Source organism: Falco cherrug, chromosome 3 (assembly GCF_023634085.1).
Source record: "Falco cherrug isolate bFalChe1 chromosome 3, bFalChe1.pri, whole genome shotgun sequence".
In the NCBI taxonomy this organism is placed as follows: Eukaryota; Metazoa; Chordata; class Aves; order Falconiformes; family Falconidae; genus Falco; species Falco cherrug.
Window position 1 is genome coordinate 3235601 of NC_073699.1, and position 20263 is coordinate 3255863.

Consider the following 20263-nt stretch of genomic DNA (forward strand, 5'->3'; position numbering starts at 1 on the left):
TATTTTTTACTATGCTGGCATCTTAAAGGCAAAGATTTTGATCCATCAAAGCATATAACAATGCATTTAAGTCCTAAGATAAGCATGTGAGGAACTATAATTGATCTGAATATTAAATCACCGCTGAATTCTGGACCTCTGTGTGGGAAAGAACGTTTTCTTTTCTACCCCTTTCTTTCCACTGAAAGAATGCAAATATTTTTATTTCTTGTGCCTTCAGTGACTGCATATGGTAAATCAAATAAAGTTCTGAATTGGTACATTCACAGCCATCGATTTCTAATGACAAAGTCTTCAGCCTTGGGAGTACAGCTGCTGTCGTGCCCATTTCCGTGCCATCATGCTACTTTCTGAACATTCCTACTGTTCTTCCAGTTGTCATCAATGCATGAGGAGCCACTCGGTTATGAAGTTTTTATTGAAGTGAATGACATACTTCTTTACCACTTTCCTTACGATACACATTTTGAGTTCTGTACTGCCTAGAAGCCCATGCTGTGGAGTAAGGTTCCCACTCCAGTGGGAACCATATAAAATCTGAACAAAGAGAACTTTCTCTGGCTACAAAATCTCACAATCTAAATGCAAGTCTCATTGATAGAAACAGAATAATGAGCCTGAGAAACCCAGGATTATTTCCTGGCATGCTGAGCAATGATCTCAGCATAACAGTATCTTGTTATTTATTTACCTATTTTCTGTAAGAACAAAAGGGAATTTTAAGAAGGACATTAAGAAAAAAGTAATTAGTTTTTCACAAAGAAGTCTTCTACCACCTCAGCGTACAAAGACACATTTGAAAGGTGGAGTTTGAGGCAATGTAATGGGAATCATCATAAGATTTACATTTACCCAGCGCATTATTACCCCCATCCTTTCATAAGGATAGACTGTCCTTCAGACTTTTTTTTACATTTAATGAACTGCCACTTATAAACACTAAGGTGTCAGCAACTTCTAAATTTAGTGCACCATTGTGAGTCTGTGAGGCAATGGCTGTGTTGTAACAGTCTATACTTTTCCCCATGCATTTACATTGCAAGAGGTGGAGAAAATGGCTATATTATTGATCAGAGGAAAAAAAATTCCATTTCCACTGGCTGCTGAGCATAAGATTTGTATTTGATTCCCATCAGTGCTTTGACTCTTACCAGTTCTAGGCACTGCACAAATATATAAGTAGATAAGAGAAACAAATCAAAATAGTCTGTATGATTTTGTAAATTATACTTACTAACTTTCATGGAAGCTTTCTCCCACTCATTTTGCTGTTGAAACATGAAAATTATTATGTCCATTTGAATGGTTTGTTTAATCAAAAATCCTTTTCACTTATTCTGTATTTCTATGTATCTGACTAAGCTTTTCCTTGGCTTATGAAACCCATGGATGTTGGTTCTAAATCATGAATCACAGAAAGTGCTAAAAAAGCCTTTCTTATTTAAATATCCCCTTGAGTCCTAGAAGAAAGCCCTTACACCCAGACTGACACAGTGATAGATCCTGTTTCACTCATGTGTTTGATGATAGAACATGTCACCATCATTTGCTATTTTATTCCTTTTCAGCTTGGGATGCCTATGTGTTTGTGGAGGAAGAGTGGCTTCAAAAGAAAACAAAAAATAATGTTTTCATTATGTGTTTGGACAAGGCATACATTTTAAGTGCTCAGTTTCAGAATCAGACAAAACACTGCTGAAGCTTAAATGACTTCTTAATAGCACTAGGCAATTTCAATGCACTTAGAAGTGACACAGCTTCCATTGCTGGCCAATTGGTGGAGGAAGTATCATTTGTCAAAATGGTTTCCAAAACGCTCCATTTTTGAAGTGTATCACATACCTACATATCAAAGTCAATCTCAAGCATATTCCTAAGTGTTTAGAAGTTACGCAATAAATTTTGCTGTTATATATTCTGTTTGTGCCTCAGAGTATGGGTTTGCAACCCCATACTCACAGTGACAGCCTCATGGTACACAGAGTTTTAATTCTGACCTTCCACTTTCAAAAGAAACAGCTATTAACTTCTGAATTGCAGCAATTTTCAAAATCTGTTGAGCTGCAGACTTTGTAAACAAACTAATCCATCAGTAGATATCAGCACTATATGCGAAAAAGGAAGAATAATTTGATGACTACGGGTAGGCAAACAATGAACATGTTAAATTAATGGGAGATATTACTTGGGAAAATGTAAGCCCTTTCAGAAAAGTTCTTTAAAATTTAAATTCTTTTCTTCCTCACCTTCTAAATCTCATGCTTTGGCAGTGATTGTAGCATCAATGCTGTTCTTGTTATTTTTTCCTTTGTAAAAGACCTATACTCAGACTAGTCTTCATTTTCCTCTTAGGTGGTGTGTAAATGTGGGAGAATAGATTATTTCTGTGTTTTTTTACCCTCTCTTCCAAAAATGATACTAAAATTCTGTACTCAGAAAGGAGGCAAATGGAATCTTGAAATTATTTAACCTTCCTGTTTTCCACAGAACTGGAGTAGCAATAAGAGATGGGTTTGAGTACAGCCTAATTTGAGAGAATTATTTATTCAATTGTCAGTGTAGTTCAAGCTTATTAGTTTCTTTGCCCACCTCCCCAAGCTATCTGTCAGAATGCCAGGAAAATATCAACACAGTACAAGTAGTAATATTATTACTATTTTGCTAACATTTGGATCCACCATTGAGGGGAATTGATTGTGTTGGTGTTACTCAAACATGTGAGGAAAACACGTATAATGTACAGACAGGCTTCATTCAGCATAGAAAAGACCGTACATTCGGAACAGGGCCCAGCAGTTCATTACCAGCAAGCCACAAAAGAGCATTCAGGTCTGGGCTCACAGCCTAATCCTAACGGATTAGGATTCCCCTTGTGAATAGCTTCTTTCAAATCAAGGATTTTACAGAAGCAACAAATATCCCAAAAAGGGATATTGAAAATCAGCACAGTCGAGTTGTTAAGACCTTTGCCTGGGTGTGAAAAGAGTTCTTTTCTGAGCTTTGCCATCAACTTGTTCTGTGACCTTTGGCAAGTGACTTAGCATTTGTGTTTGCACATGCTTTGTCCAGCCTGTAATAACTTTGGAATCTGAAAACTCCCTTACTATGAGTCAGTGGACTCCTGCCTACGGTGTGCATACCTATAATATAAATCGGTAATCTGGTACCTAGAACTACAGAGCTACACATGTTATTACCTCTGCCATCTAGCTAAAATTCCCCCCTCACCAATCTTCAAAGACTTCAAGAAAACAGGAATGAAGAAATATGAGATTTACTTCCATATATACTCATTACTGAAGCAAAGACAAAAGGAAATGAATTCTGATTCAAGGTTTGCAAGTTCTGCTGGGATTCACATTGCCAGTACAATTTTGCTATTAATGCTCACCAAAATAAAGATGCTGCAAGTCGGAATCTCAAAAATCCTTACATTTCCATATTCAGTGGCCTCTTTCCCTTTTTTAAAGGCTTCTGTGTTCCATAATTCATTTGGTTGGTTGTTTTTGGTTTTTTTTTCTTTGCTAGCTAGGTCATGTATTGCCTCATATAAAATCTCACTCATGTTTTATATTTTCTTTATAATGTTGTAAAACCCTAAAGCTTTCAAAGATAAATATATAACTTCGGAAATGTACATTTATTTATACACACGTGCAATTAAGCTTATATACAAAACTGTTGAGCAAATATAAAACTTGAAAAAACTTACCACAGTACTGATTATTATATGGTGAAGGGAAACACAGTCTGAGAGATACTAACTAGAACATATCCTATAAAAACTACTTTATAGTATAGAGAAAAACAGACAAGAATTTCTTTTGCCTAGATTAAGCAGATTCATTGGTCTAGCTTCCAGAGAAGATTTCTGTCAGGGCAATAGAACAGTTTCTTCCAAAGAAATAACTTTTTGACCTTTTCTTATTTATCTAGGACTTCAGATAGAGATTACCAGGTTCCCCTAAATGGTACAAAATGACATTACTTCGTTGTTCGGTGTATCTGCAACATCCCTCCAGAGGTGCCTGATGCTCTGAGCCGGGGGCTGCCCCCGACTGCCCCACTCTATCCCTCCCTCTAGTTCTCCAAGGATCCCCTGCAGATCCTCGCTCCCATGGAATCACCGATACCTGCAGCATCTTGCCAATTCACTGGATATTCCTACAAGGTTTTTGGAACCTATCATGATTCATGAATGGACTTTACAGAGTCAATGGAAAACATTGTTTCAGTGGTATCAGAGGCTTTAAGAACCACCTAGCTTCATAAGCTGGCAAGCAAAAAACTGAGGAAAGGCTGGCCTTTTTATAAAGATGTGTCACTTGCCTGGCACCTAATGTAACGACAACCAGAAGTGGGCAGAGACAGTTCTAAAGACCACAACAAGCAGCAGTGAATGTGACATGGGGACTGTGACAGACATGCAACCCCCCCAACCCCGACTGGATAAAATACATTAATTCTAGAGAGTACATAAGAGTTTAAACAGAGTGGTGAAGGGGTTTGGAGATAGAAACAAACAGTGGAAAGTGAGGTCCAAAACATCATTAAGGAGCAGCATTGTGACTCGAGAAGCAACACAGGAACCTAGTCTTCCCTGCAGTGATCAAATCTCCTTCAATTGCGGTTTTGCTTACTTATAGTAAACATGTTTTGATGTAGTGTATAGATGTCAATAATAAAACTGTTCCTTAGGGGCTGCAGCGTGTCATTCTGTTTGAAGTAAGACAGAGTACGTATTCATCCTCACAGCAGGGACTCCTTTGCCACCTCATTAAGAAAACAGTTTGTGAGTCTCAGCTGGTTGACCTGACCTGTGAAAGGCAGCAAACTTCAGCTGATGTGCAATAATTCAAGTAAACCAGGTGTATTTTGGTGGTATTGTACAACCACAAACATGCAATACCACCTTAAGACCGCATTGGGACTTGAGCAAAAATCACCTGCAGTCTACTGCAGAGTATCAACTGAAGATTATCTTCCTCTCCTGAAATATATAACAGCCCAATAAGTTAAGAAAATGTCATTCCTCACTGGAAAGACAAAAGGAGACAAAAGTTGTCTGAGCTATACAAAGTCCTTAGGGATCTTGTTTAAAATCAGTAGAGCTGAGCAAATAATTAACTCCTGGTTTTGTGTCAGCTCTGGAAAAAATGTTTTGGACTGAACAAACTGTCACTTTTCTCAAAAAGTAGGGATTTTTTTGTCATTGAGTAAAAATGCACTTTATTTTGGGAGTTGTAAAAGAACAAAAGTAATTTTTTTGTTACAGATTATTTTCACAAGTACATTTGAAAAAATATTTTCAGGCAAAAATGTTATTGTAGTTTTCAAAATCTTAAAAGAAAAAGCATTATTTTACATTACTTTTACATGGCCTCTATGATTGACACGATTCTGTACTTTTCAGTGGAAATATTCAGGTTAAAAAACACTTCACCCAGCTCTACTCAAGAGACTATAGACTGTACAGCTGAACTCAGCTCAAAATAGCCAGCTTCTCTTTCAAATTTTAAGTTTTTTCTTTTGTATTTCTAATAAGTTGCTCTGTTTTGCTAGCACTTTTAATTTTAACAAGTTCCCTGCAGTTATTATACTTCTAGGATAACTAAGTTCATATGAGAAACAAATTTCCTGCTGGATTCAGTTGTACTGAAAGGAAGAGAAGAAAAAGAATCAGAACAATGTCCAAAATGCAGAAAAAGAGAAGCACTTTTATTAGGGGCATGATCTTCTATAAAGCAATCAAGAATTTAGATAGAATATTGCGCATAAGAACAGAACTGTCTATCCAAAGCTGAGAAGTAATTTATTTTTTTCATGTTTGACATTTAGAGTCCCATAACATCAGTCTGTGACCCCAAAATAATGTATTGACATATCTTGGAGAAACTCAGTATAGCACATCTGGTTTTTTTTTTTCCTTTAAGAGCTTTTCTTTCCAATACCTGCTGCAAATTTAAATAGCAAGGAGCTGTTTCAAAAATAATTGCAGATTCTCTGCAAAACAGCAGATGCAGAGGTTCGCAGGCTACCTGAATTATTTATGGTTAATTCGGCACATCTCTAGTAATGTCTGAGGCTTTATAGGTCTCTGAAGCACATCCAAGAAAAATGCACCCATATTCATGCACCTGCATACTTTTAATTATAAACTCTATGGATTGTGTGACCCAGTCATTTAGAAATTTTGGCTGAATCATTCAGAGAGTAATTTGACATACCCTGTGCTGTGGTTTGCAAAATCCTCACATTTATTTGCAGGCATATTCATTTTAATTCAATGACTTTCAAACATGGTGTGATTCAATAGCACAGAAACACAGGAATTGCCATACCACCATGGATCAATGTTCCCTCTATTCTGACTTTGGCTCCAATTCTGCACCTGGATCCAGTAACACAAAATCCTATCAAAATCAATGAGATTCTGCGCTGACATAGGATGCTCAATAGATGAGATACGTGTTGGGCATGGTCCTTCAATAATCTTCAGAAAAAAAGATTTCTCAAAAGGAAAGGGAGCACTTCAGTAACTTTCATGCACCATAGCAGCTAATGGTACTTACTTAATTATTTTTCCTTGAAGAATGCTTCTTCCTCCGTGTGTATATGCATATGTATCACCATGGATTTTGTAGGTGTGAATATTAGCTAAAATCTTAATTATGTATGTAAAGATATTTGAATAGTGCAATCAAAGTATTTTGTATTTCAAAAATAAACAACTCAAACTTTGCAATAAATGGATGTTCAAACAAGCAACAAGATCATTGAACATTTTAATCTAGAATACAATATAGGTGTGAGAAGAAACAGATTTTAAATGCAAGGATTTAGACGTGGGAATCTGGATGAAACCTTCAGGATGAAAAAAGAAAAGTGATCAGATTAACCTTCTGCTTTCTCAGTGTTTAATTATAATTTCTCTTTCACAGAAACATTTTCTGGACAGCATGGACTAGGGTTTTAGTCAGCCCACACATTTCCTGTGATCATGTGCATTTCTTATTTAATAACAAATACTTCTGTCTTATTTCTACAGCTGTTAAGTTATTCAGAAGGACCTTGTATTATTACAGTTTGAGAGTCAAGAAAGCTGAACCTCTGAGAGTAGGACTTCATTATCTTTGGTCCATAGAAATACCAAATAAACAGTTCCTTCTTCATACCTAGGACATGATAAGTGTTTGTAGTGATGCAATTCAGGTACAGGATCAGACAGACATCAGCTATCTTGTGCCTAAAGCCAAAGAGTGCTAGAACTCTCTTCTAATTCAGTCCACATGCAAGGAACGTGACTGTAAATTTTCCAGATTGTTTTTGCTCTCCAAGATGTCCCAAAAATACATTTTAAGCGTAGAATTCAAAAATCACAGCAACAATCGAGAAAGATCAGTGCTTGAGATCTAATTATTTTAGGTTTGTTTGTTTGTTTGTATTTGTAGGATTTTTTATTGGTTGGTTTGTTTTCAGTGTTGACCCTTTGCTTTTCTGTGTTTTAGGTCTTTGTCTATAAAATTTAATAGCACTTCCTTACTTCACAGTGAAGTTCTCAAGATAAAGTCCATTAAATATTTTTAAGTGCTCAGATAACAGTTTATGCTGTCTGTAAAGATTTTTTTCTTAGACTGTTGTGTTTTTTTTCCACACGTATTTCCTTCCTTTACTGATCAGCAATCCGTTCAATGATGTAAGGATTAGAAACAGCATCATTTCTAACTGAAAATTTCTAGCCCTAATTTGGCCAGTAAATGTAATGCAAGGCGGGATCTGATATTTCACAGTACAGTTAGTTTGAAAACCTTACTAAAAAGAGATGGCTATACCTTGGATATTGTATCTATAAAATCATCTGCTACTTAAACCAGTCAAAATTGGTGTTACTGGGCGGTACACAATCCAGCTTGCTCTCACCCAGTCTGGCCTTCACAAGGCTCTGGTTAAATGCTACTACCTCAAGTATCAAGATGTAACACCAACACAGAAAATATTTCTAAAACAATGTTGTGGCAGATGATGTGAGGATTCCTTCTCGTTATCGGTGCTTTACAATAGCCAGTTTACCTGGAGCCCATGGAGCCAGCTGGCGGTTGAACTATCCGACAGCACGCAAAACGAAAGGGATCAGCTCTTTCAACACCAGCATTTTGGGAAGAGAAACCTCCAGATATCAGGAAACACCTTTGAAGCAAGTGTCTGCGTGATAGTGGCCTTTAATAATTTCTTCTCTCTTTTGAAAACATAGGTTTAATGTAATTGTAGAAATAAGACTATGACTGTTGGTGGGCTGCAAGTCTTCATATATTAATTCCTTTTCTTCTGCTTTCTCTTTTCTCCTGAATCCACTGCAGTCCAAGTCTGCTGCCACTGCTGCTGCTTCCTCAATCCCATTCTAGAACTGCTGCTGTTGCTGCTTCCTCATTTTCTTCAGCCATCCCTGCTAATCTCAGGAGTGTGATGGAGAAGCACATGAGCCCTGTGAAACCAACACAAACCTGACACAGCTTGTTAGCAGAGGCTCTGTTCACTGTCACAGCTTCCTATACACATCTTGCAGTTGCATGTTTGTATTCTTGGCTAGTGAGAGATGCATGTCACTACCTGTGGGGGGGAAAAAAAAAAAAAAAAAAAAAAGATGCACAGTTTTAGCCATGTTATTCTAAGAAATCTGCCAAAACTAACGGGAGGGGGTGGGAAGCGGAGAGGGGGGAGATATGTAATAACATTATCTCCCTTGGATCTGAACTGCCTTGCATTACAAGCATTTCTGATGTCCCTTAATAGGCAATTAGAAATTCTGAGTTATTTCCAGGTATTGAAGAGCAACTCTAAGGCTTTTATAAAACCATGAAGAAATCCATAAGAAGGCGAAGGAAAAGAAGAAATCTGGTGGGTTGTAATGGATTTAGAGCCAAGATGGACACAAAACAGGACACTGGCTGTCTCTCAAGAGGCATTCTTTTGAAAGAGACTGGAAACATACACTTACCAAAATGCACAAAGAACTGCATTCATGTATTCAAAATACAGTATCCCCGTGCACATTACATTTGGTATTATGGTATTAATATAGATAAATTGCCATTTAGATGCTTAAAACTTCAGTCTACATTGCCTAAATGGGGTTCTCTGTGAGCCAGGCACTTTTGGAGATTAACTTTGATCACCAAAGGAGGAGATCAGTTATTTGTACCTTCTGTACAGAGGACCCTGGCAGCATCAATTAAGCAGGGAGTGAGTTAAGAAACAGCCAGGAGGAAGCCCCACAGGCCTGCACCCATCCAAGGTTCAGCGCTCCAAAGCTCCCTCTGCGGGTAATTTATTTATGCTTCAGAGCATACATTTTTACAAGAGGTCTTCTAGGAGAGAGAGAACAAATAATGGAGGTGATGACCAGTTGAAACAGAAAAACGGAGATGTTGGGAACTAAATGAGTGCAAGAAACCGTAGGGTTATTTCAGCTGTCATGTAGAGATAGAAAGACCAATTTAGTGGCTAGCATCTTGGAAATGAAAGAAAAAATATTTTTTCAGGCATTCAATGTTTTCAACACACAATGTATCTCCTTCCTGCGCTGCTTTCAAAACTAGAAAAAAGTAGAGATGAACTGAGTCAGAACAGCCTGCGCGAAGGCTTGCTTCAGTCTTTATCTAGCAAAATGAGATGATCTTAATTCTCAAAAATGAGCTATTGAATTTGACTTGATTAACTTTTATTTAGTATTATGAAATCTGATGAGTCCTATTGATTTTCAAATCTATGACTCTATCCCTTTAATTCCTCCTGTTATCAGCATTAGGTACTGTTTAGTTTGCTATTACTTAACATTAGATTGCTATTGTTAAAAGGTTTCATAGCTGTAGAAACCGATTCTTATGATTGATTTGACATATTTGATGACAATCATAACATTTGATGATTTCAGTATCTCATTAATTGAATGACTACTACATTGATTTATTTGTGCTAAGATAAATAACTTGAAAAATATATCAAATGGGATTTCACTTCCTTGTGTACTATTCAGTTATTAAAAAAGCAAATCCTTTTCAGTCTGTTTGGGGTAAAGGGCCCTTTTAAAATTTTCCCTTTGACAGGGGTAAATCAAAGCATTGAGGATGTAGCTTAAACACTGCCAGGAGACGTGGGACCTGCTGAGATGCATCCCAGGGTCCTGAGAGAACTAGCAGATGTAGTTGCTAAGCCACTCTCCATCATATTTTGAAAGTCATGGAAATCTGGTGAAGACCCAGTGACTGGAAAAAGGGAAACTTCAGAGCCATTTAAAAAAAGGGTCAAAAGGAGGAGCCTGGGAAATACTGACCAGCCAGCCTGGCCACCATGCCTGGTGAGATCATGGAACAGATCCTCCTGGAAGAACATGTCAAAACATATTGAAAGCTAGAAAGTGATTAGACACAGCCAGCATGGCTTCACCAAGGGCAACTCATGCCTGACTAATCTGGTGGCCTCCTATGATGGAGTGACTGCATCACTGGACAAAGGAATAGTCGCTGGCCTGGACTTCTGTAAGGCCTCTCATGTGGTCCCCCACAACATTCTTGCTTCTGAGTTGGAGAGACACAGGTTTGATGGATGAACTGTTAAATGGATAAGGAATTGTCTGGATGGCTGCACCCAAAGTGTTGCAGACAGCAGTTCAATGTCCAAATGAAGATCAGGAACTCCAATGGATATCAAGTGGTGTCCCTCAGTGTTCTGTATTGGGACCAATATTTAATATTTTTGTTAATGACATAGTGGGACTGAGCGCACCTTCAGCAAGTTTAGAGGTTACACAAAGCTGAGTGGTGCAGTTGATTTTCTTGAGGGAAGGGATGCCATCCAGAGGTGCCTTGACAGGCTTGAGGAGTGGGCTCATATGAACCTCACACAGTCCAAAAAGGCCAAGTGCAGGTCCTGCACTTGGGTTGTAGCAATCTCCAGTATCAGGCTGGGTGATAAATTGATTGAGAGTAGTGCTGCAGAGAAGGACTTGGCGATATTGGTATATAAAAAATTGGACATCAGCTGGCCATGTTCACTTGCAGCCCAGAAGGCCTATCATATCCTGGGCTGCATCAAAAAAAAAAAAATCCCTGTGACCAACAGTTCAAGGGAAGAGATTCTCCTCTTCTACTCCACTCTTATGAGACCCCACCTTAAGTACTGCATCCAGCTCAAGAAGTATCTGGAATGCCTCCAGAGGAGGGCCACAAAAATGGTCAGAGGAGTGGAACACCTCCCCTATGAAGAAAAGCTGAAAAAGATGGGGTTGTTTAGCCCAGAGAAGAGAAGGCTGCTGGGAGACTTTATTGCAGCCTTTCAATATAAAAGAAGGCTTACAAGAAAGACAGAGAGAGCCTGCTTACTCGGGCCTGTAGTGACAGGACAAGGGGTAATGGCTTTAAACTAAAAGAAGGTAGATGTAGATTGAACATAGGGAAGAAATTCTGTACCATATGTGAAGGTGGGGAGACACTGGGACAGGTTACCCAGAGAAGCTGTGGATGCCCCATGACTGAAAGTGTTCAAGGTCAGGTTGGATGGGGCTGTAAGCCACCTGATCTAGTGGAAGATGTCCCTGCCTATGGCAGAGGGGTTGGACTAGATAATCATTAAAGGTCCCTTCCAATCCAAACCATTCTATGATTCTGTGACTCTCTGTTTCTCCAGTGATTAGCCAAGGGATCTCAGGTTATTAGATGTGCACCACACCTAAGTACCAAAATCTGCCACAGATACGGTTAAGACACACTAAATAACCCCAGAGTTCTCCTTTTGCCTTTTAGAAATCCAGCTAGCAGTCACTGACTTTTACTGGCATTTACCATTTTTCATATTAATTTGACCTATCTGATTCCAGTTTTAAAATGGTTTCCTTCCTCTTTTACTCTTGGGAATGTAGTATTGATCCAAAGACCAGGATGGCACCAGAAGTTTTTAATCATCTTTGTTTGCTGAAAATGAATATGAATATGACTTTGACATGCTGTAGTTCCTTTCCTGAATCTGTACAGGAACTGACAAAGAACCATACACAACGAGGCTTTTTTTTTAAACATTGTTTTAGATATCTCATTTTTTATTTAATTAACAGCATTAGAGGTTAGGTGCTCTTCTAGACTGGAATTAACAATAAAGCTGTGATGTTTCTATTAGAGGTATACCTTTATAATTTTTGGGGGGGACATCAACAGAAACCTATTTTTGAGTACTTTTTCCTTGTCAGATAAAATGGTATTCTGTTGATCTAAAATTTTATATATAAACCACAGAAAGTCATTATGATGTGTGGGTGCTTATTGATACAGTTACTCCCAGATATTTTCAGCTGCCAACAGGTAGAAGACTGTCATTACTTTGGCAAAGCAAAAGTGGTAGACATATTATTTCTGTCAATGAGGAGGGGATAATTAGATAGATCAAAATACAACCAAATTATGTCCAAGTTACCTATGTCCTACTTCAGCAGAGCCCACAACCAATATTTCATGATCAGAAATACGGTGTGTCCCACTTTTAGGGTTGACCCTTAACTCTTATAATGGATTATTGAATGTTTGCTGTTAGGTTAGAAACAAGCACTTGCATTGTGACCATGGCTAATATGAAAATTTATATAGAGTATGAATAGTCTTGTTTTTTTCAGTGATTAAAATTTAGTTTAGGATATCATTCGGGACTTATTTTTCATGTATTTGTGGGGTTTTTTTGGTTTTCTTGTGTTTGGTTGTTTTGGGTTTGGTGTTTTTTTTTTCCCAACTACAGTCATTCAGAAAAAAAAGAGGCAAATGCACACTGTTAATTGCACGCTTTCCAACTCTACTTTGCAGTAGAAATCTCAGAGAATAACTGTTTCCCTCCTCTCTGCCCCAGATTTCTGACACTTCCAAATCACAGATAAAGAAATATAGGCAAGTTTGTACAATATACACTTCGGAAAGCTTGGTTGATGTCCCAGTTCACTGCCTGGCTCACTAGAAGCTAACAGCTCTTTACTTCTACCAGCTTATGAAATTATTTCCCTGGGTCTATGATCTAATGCTGCAGGTTATTGGTGGAGGTGCACAGGATCTGACTTTCCCAGTGTGTGACTGATTTTTTAAAGATTTTTTGAAATGGTCGTTCCTCTCTGGGATAAAATTAAGATACTTAACATATTATATAGAAGAGTAAAGAGGGTTTTTAACATATTATATAGAAGAGTAAAGAGGTTTTTTTTCCTTCCAGGATGATTTTAGAGCCTTACTTTTAATATGAAGTGCCCCTGTACTCCTGAGCCAGGAAAGGGCTTGAACGTAAGCCTCCAGTTTTATATTAATGCCCTTACATATTGCTTATTGATTAAAAATAGACAAATCCACTTACTCTCTTTCCCCCACAAATGTGCACATCACCCGATTACATCCTTGGTATGTTTTACAGAAAATTTTTTGTTCTAAAGAACTAGCATTTCATGTTTATTTTTGCTTGTTTTCTCTGAGTGTCACTCTACCATGCCCAAGAATATTTCTTTCTGATGAGGTACCAACCATATTTATGCCAATTTGTTGATCTGATTAAGAGGACTCTCAACCTATGTTTAACCTGAATCCTGCTATTTCTGTTTCAGACATAAAGAAGATTTGAACCCCAAAGTGTCTTTTTTTTTCTCCATAATCTATAGCAGTAAGTTTGGGGGGAAAAAAAAAAAGTTATTAACTTTCATATAAACTTTGCTTAATGGATTTTAGTTATGGATTGAAACCTTCTTGGTTACCCCTTGTTGAATGTGTTAGAAATAACATTTCATTAATGGTCTTGTGTAATGTACGTAGGTAAGTATAGATTTGAAAAAATCTTTTAAAATAAGGCTGCTCAAAATTATTTTTACAAGATCTTTTCCCATTTTTTTGTGAACAGTCTTTCCTGAAGGCTTCAGAACTCACGTTTGTTTCAAATGAATGTTAAAGAGGCTTTCTGACTTTTTTTTATTAGTCAAACATGTTTGCCCATCCATGGTGAAAGATTTATTTTTTGGAGGATAAAAACATACGTCATCTGAGCTCTTTAATATTATGCTATTTTTAATCATGAGATGAGAAGGATGGAAAAAACAGCAATATGATATCAGTCTCCTGTCAAACATGTCAAAGGGAATGTCAAAGTGGCTCTGAAATATATTACAGCTGTGAATGGAAGAAGGAAACCTAGTAAGCTTTTGGAATGTTTTTAAGATTTCTGTAATTAAAATAGAATATAAAACCTTCTGGAAACACCGATGAGAAAATGTGTCACAAACAGCAGAGAAAATGATACCCTGGTTTCTGTGCAGTCTTCACCTTATGAAAAGTGCCCCTAAGATTTTTTTGAGATTTGCCACATGAATGTTTCCATGCTAAACTACAAATGTAACATGCAAAAGGAGAAAGTGCTATGGGTGTGCAGTGCTGTTTAGAAAATGTTGAGTTAGAAAGTACTGCAGATATGCGATACAGCTTTGATAGCACAGTTGTCGCTCCCGACAGATAACCTAGGTAAATCTAGTTTTAGTACAGGAGCACTGTGTGTGGTAGTTCCAGGTTCAACCACATGCAGTTATGTGTACATATGGCCTTGCTCACATCATCTTTCTTTTTCTCTTCCCTCTTTTGTTTTCGCCTTAATTTTTATCTTCAATGAATATGAACTCTTCTTTAGAATGGCTGTTAAGGAAAAATCATGAAATCTTTCATTGGGAGAGGAAAATTAAAGGCACTGAAGCAGAGAGTCTAGTTTTGTTTGCAAAGGGGAAACATGCTTTTAAATGTGTGACTTACGAAAGGTATCTCCATAAAACTAGAATACTGAGAATGCCACCTTTTATTTATGAGTCTTCAACACTCTCAAGTGTCAGAGAAGGCTGATGCAAGAGAAAGGGATTTTGACATGCTTATTTTCAGTCTGTTTTTTGTACTTTGCTTAGAAATCTACTGAGATTGTCTCCAGTGTCAAACTGCGAAAAACAGCCTCTAAACTGTATACAGACATGGCTCACGGCTTCAGCTCCTATGTGGGTTCATCAAAAACTTTGCAGGGATCTGACAAAGAACCCTTAAAATAATCATCTGTGGAAGCAGATCTTAAAGTGAGTCTGTATACATTAATGTTTTGTAAAAACAAGGTTAAATCAGCGCTAGCAAACACATGTCATTTAGGAATGTCAGCCAGGTTTTACCACCTAGCTCAGCTAATTGCCTGGCTAGCCAGTTGATCTGAAAGTTAATAAAGCCAGCTATACTTAGAAGCCATGGAATTTCATCAGCGGTTTCTCATCTAAGGGTTTCAATAGGTTATACTGCAGTTAAACAATTAATAACAAATAGCAGAAAAGCCAGCAGAGGGATCCCAACAAAACCACAACACTGAAGAAAGCAGAATAAACTTTAACTTCAGCCAAACGGTGACCTGTGACCTTGTCTTGTGGGTTACATCCCAAAAAGCAACCTTAAAGTAGTGAATGATGAAAAAATGCTGCAGAGGGATGACTTTTATTAGCTTCAGTGGAGATTTCATAAGCTCCAGATTTGCCTTATAGTGTAAACAGAAACAGGAACTCCTCTGGTTTAAATTTTGATGCCACGGTGTTGGTTTATATTAGTGGAGAACCTGACCCTGGGTCTCTGGAAGGCTACTGACACCTCCTTTGCAAGGTCCTTGTGGCTGCAATAAGTTCCACACAGGGAATCTACAGCCAAGGGACAGTGTGACATTTCCTCCATCCAAGGGACAGTGTGACATTTCCCCCAGCTAAGGGACAGTGTGACATTTCCTCCATCCAAGGGACAGTGTGACATTTCCCACTTTGCTACAGGGAGCGGTACCATAACCTGCAGGATAATGCTTTCCAGCTATCAGCACTGGTATAGATAAGGTTAACAGGTTTGTGTTACACGTGAACATAAACCCCACTCTTTTGGCCATATATTATGTCCTTCTAGCCCAGTATTTCTCTGGAAGCGCCCAGCTGCAGATTCTAAGAGAAAAGGAGAAGAACAATTTTGCAAAGAGATGCTTGAACAGAAGAGGTTATGGTTTTTGTGTGGTCATGACTGGGCTGGAGAAGATAAATAGGCAATGATAGTTAATTGTGTCTACTACTGCAAATAGATCATCTGTTAAAATTGATGCTGCAGAAGCCAAAAATTTGCATGTGCCCAAAGAGTAAGTGAAAAAATAAGGAAGGAAAGGAAAGCTTATCAAAGCTATTAAAAACAAAACCATCATCTCTGGCTCAGGAAGTCTTAAAGTCAAAATGTCCCTTCTTGTCCCAGAGCAATTTAATCAAACATGTTTGTCAAGGGACCTTGCCAAATACCCTTGGAAATCTTGATACTCATACAGTATTACTAAAAGACATTTAATAATGTCCCTCATGAGGAGTTGTTAAAGATTCTTTAGTAAGCAATAAAGGCTAGTATCGAAACAAAGTAAGCTTGCTTGGAAAAGGTACTGTTGTAGGGTTTGGGGTTCGTTTTTTTGTGTGGTTTCTTTTTTTTTTCTTTTATTTTTTTCTCTTCATTCTTTGCAAAGACAAACAGCAAAAAACCTAGAAAGCTAAGAAGCTGTCAGGCCTAGCTACTATCTGAAAACCTCCTATGCTTTTCTAAGGAGCAATGTTAACAGGTTTCACTGTCAGCCATTTAATTCGAGTTCACAAGCTTAACCAGCTTCTTGTCTTCTTCCAGACTTCACCAAGTCAGTCTAGCTGCCACCAGCCAGGAGGCATTCAGGTGCTCTCAGGCTTACAATTCAAGCAGAGATTGAAATGATTAAGGCATGGGGAGATGGCTGAAGTAGCACCTGAGGCTGATGAGTCTGTCTGCCAAAGCTGAGACTTAGAAAATGCTAGTGAAGAGTGATTGTTTTCATATTTTAGAGGTCATTTGATGTAGCTGCTTGTAACAAAGGTGGCTTAATCACAACAAAATAATGTACAAGATAGCACTGTGTCCCTGCACTATTACAAATACCTCCCAGGTAAAAAATAACTCATTGCAGGAAAAACTTCCATAAGTTTCTAATTAAGAATTGTATCTTTCTTCTCCTCTCAATACTTGTTTCTCTAATTTGCATTATAAATAGATGAAAACATTATCACACCTACATATAGACCTTTATGAAACTCTAGTCCTGCTGAAAACCCAGAAATTCACTCATAAATCACCCCAAACTCACTTATCTCAGCAATTTTTTTTCCTTCTCATTGCGTTTGGAAGCTATTCCATTACCTCTGAACGCTCACCCAGAAGCTGTTAGTCCAATAACATCCATTTCACTGTTCAGGTTAAAGTATTGAAACACCCTTGAGGAGTTCCTTTTATCAAAGAATTTTAGCATGAAAACAAGAGAAAGTCTATCTTATTTTTTATCCAACATTTCATCAGTTTCTCTCAGCTCTGTACCAAGCTTTGTGAGTGAAAGGACCTTGGATCAAGTCGTCAGTAAATGTAGTCATCTTCTATTTCATTTGAGCCATGACTCTACTTAGAGGCAATCTGGTGGCGTTAAGTGGGATTACTGGTAAACTCTGCTGTCCTGTTTTATGCTGTTTCCCTCTCCAGCTTTCGTCATCTGTGTTTGGGTCAGGGCTCCTTCTTCAGCTTTTCTTGGGAGCTTATTCTTGGGTTTAGATGGCTTCATGCCTTTCCCAAATCCCATCTCACTTTTTATGGGGAAAGGCCAAGAGTAATCCCTGTCACCTTCTCACATAATGGCCCTGCTGCCTCTGTCTTGGTTCATTGCCCTTGGAGATAGCTGATACTTTTTTTGATAGTAATGGAATAAATTTATAGCAGCTGAGGATACGCTTAGTCTTTACTGCTCTATAAATATCTCACCAGTGCAATTCAACATCAGGGACCAGCCAATCCTTCAAATTGCATAAATATTAACCATCATCTGAGTTTTCTTTTGGAGTGAATCAACTCAACAACAAAAAAAACCCTAATTGCAGGTGTGGGCACAGTTCATTGCGTGAACCCTCCCAAGCTCCAGAATGGATAAGATGGCATCAGGTTTGTGTGCCCTAGCCCTACACAACCCTCCAACACTCTCAAGCAGCCAGTATAATCTTAAACTATATTTTCTTTACTACACTGAGGATATCTTTGTCAAAAGAGCAGATAGCATGGGAAAAGGCTTGCTTTCTGGCTCTGAAGGCAAGTGACTTAGCTCCATTCATATTCATATAGTCAGTTCGCTCCCCCTTCAAACCAGAGTAGCCTCATCCATACAACGGATTGTGAAAAATCCCAAAACATATCTGAGATTTACCTGTGAGAAAGCTACTTGGCCTGGCCAAAGCCCATTCCAGGAACTGTGCTAATAATTAATCTGTGGTGACAATCTCAGGACAGCATTCAGAATTGTGCCCTGTCTGTGATTTATCAGTTAAGACATAGCTGGAGAGTTTGCAGAGAATTTGAAGAAAAACTTGGTAGTATGTGCATTTAAACCCTTTACAGACCAAAATCACTTTTGCCAAATTCTATATAAATCTCTATATCCTTGCCTGGAACTATGTCTGCCCCCAGATATCAGAGCTTAAGAACGTGCTGATATATTTTCCAACATCAGCAGGTGCAGTATTTTGCACGGTTGCGAACAGACATGTTTATTTCATCCATAGCCAGGGCACGAAGCAGCCGTTAGATGCCCAGGAGCAAGAATTGTACTTTGAAAGCATGGCACCTATTTCTGAAAAATATGAATGTAGTAAGCATTGATTCCAGTTATTCTGGGACAGGAAGGGATATTGAAGGACAGCAAGTACCGTGGAGGTGATGTGTCGGGGGGAACAAGGACTATGTATTCTGTTGTAACACAACATAGAGATAGTGTTCAATTTTTTAGAGGTCTGCATGGTGTTTAAACCACTTCTGCTAGAATGCAGCTCATATATTGCAAGATTCTGTGACGTTTTCATCTTCCACACTTCAATAAATGACCAACATGAACTTTATGGACATAAGAATGGCCAAAGAAACCAGCAGATCACTTAGGCAGTTTTAAACTGTCCTCCTTCTTGACCAACTTCTGCAGAAAGCTCATACGTCCTTTAAATCTCAACCCTCAATCATAGCACATCAGTCATTTTTGCTGTAAGCAGTTCAATAGATAAACATGTTGCCTTCATCCTGAAAAGGCAAGTTTGGACTCTCCATTTCTCTCCACAGTGAAGATGAATTTTAGCTCACTAGGCATCCCTTTCAACTTTGTTTCCTCACAGGAGTCAAGAAGTAATTCCCAGAGGGCCATAAATTTTATAATAGACATAGCAGCTTTTAAATGCCTCAGATTAGACTGTACATTGAATTACAGCTAGAAAGGTCATGATATTACTATCATATAGAATATTTTGTTGTTGTTGTTGTTGTTGTTGTTGTTCCCCCATCAGGAATGTAACAAAATCTGCCAAGTTTCTCATGGAAGGGGGTAGAAAAATACTAGAATAAGCAAACTTACAGTAATCACAAAGTCAGTGCTTCAAGCACTAACCCAAAACGTAAGGAAATCCTGGGTTCAACAAGACACTTGCACCTCTGGTGAATAGTTTCACTACCAAATTGATGATGGTACTGCAAGAGGATTCTTTTTTTCATGTTTTATCTGTAACAATTCTAACTGGTTTGTAAGGATTTCTGCTTGATGATGAAGGTGCCAAGAGAAGGCAATTCTGATTTCAGTGATCCATGCTGTGATAAAATAGGTTTTGCTGGGCAGTTTTAATCAAAATACACTCAGCCCTCAAGCACTTCAGGAGGAACAGACAAAGTATGGCAAAAGTGTGTGTCCTGATCATGTAGATCTTCTCCAATGTTTCACCAGCTGGTGGTTGTCTTAATCACTTCTTCTTTTCTTAATGTGTCTAATATATCTTTTCTTTTAAGCTCTTTGGAAGTTCTGCTTTCTACACAACTAGGTTGAGCCTGAGACAGATGGTAACACTGTGGGTACTGAAAAGCGGTCTCTGTGGTGAAACCAGTGGTGTGTGGAAGTCAGGGAAGTAACTTCTGCTGCTGATATTTTTTTAATGATTACAATAATATACCTGAGAGACTTAGTGGTACTTAGCAGCATAAAGAAGGTAAAATGGGTTGGCAAGGCAGTAAGTGAAAGAAAGCTTACTTGCTAGCTTTGGTGCAAGAATTTTGCAGTTACAGGTAACAAGAAAAACATCAAATTAAAGGGATCTTTTTATCTTCTCTATGATATTAGAATGGTTCAATCACAA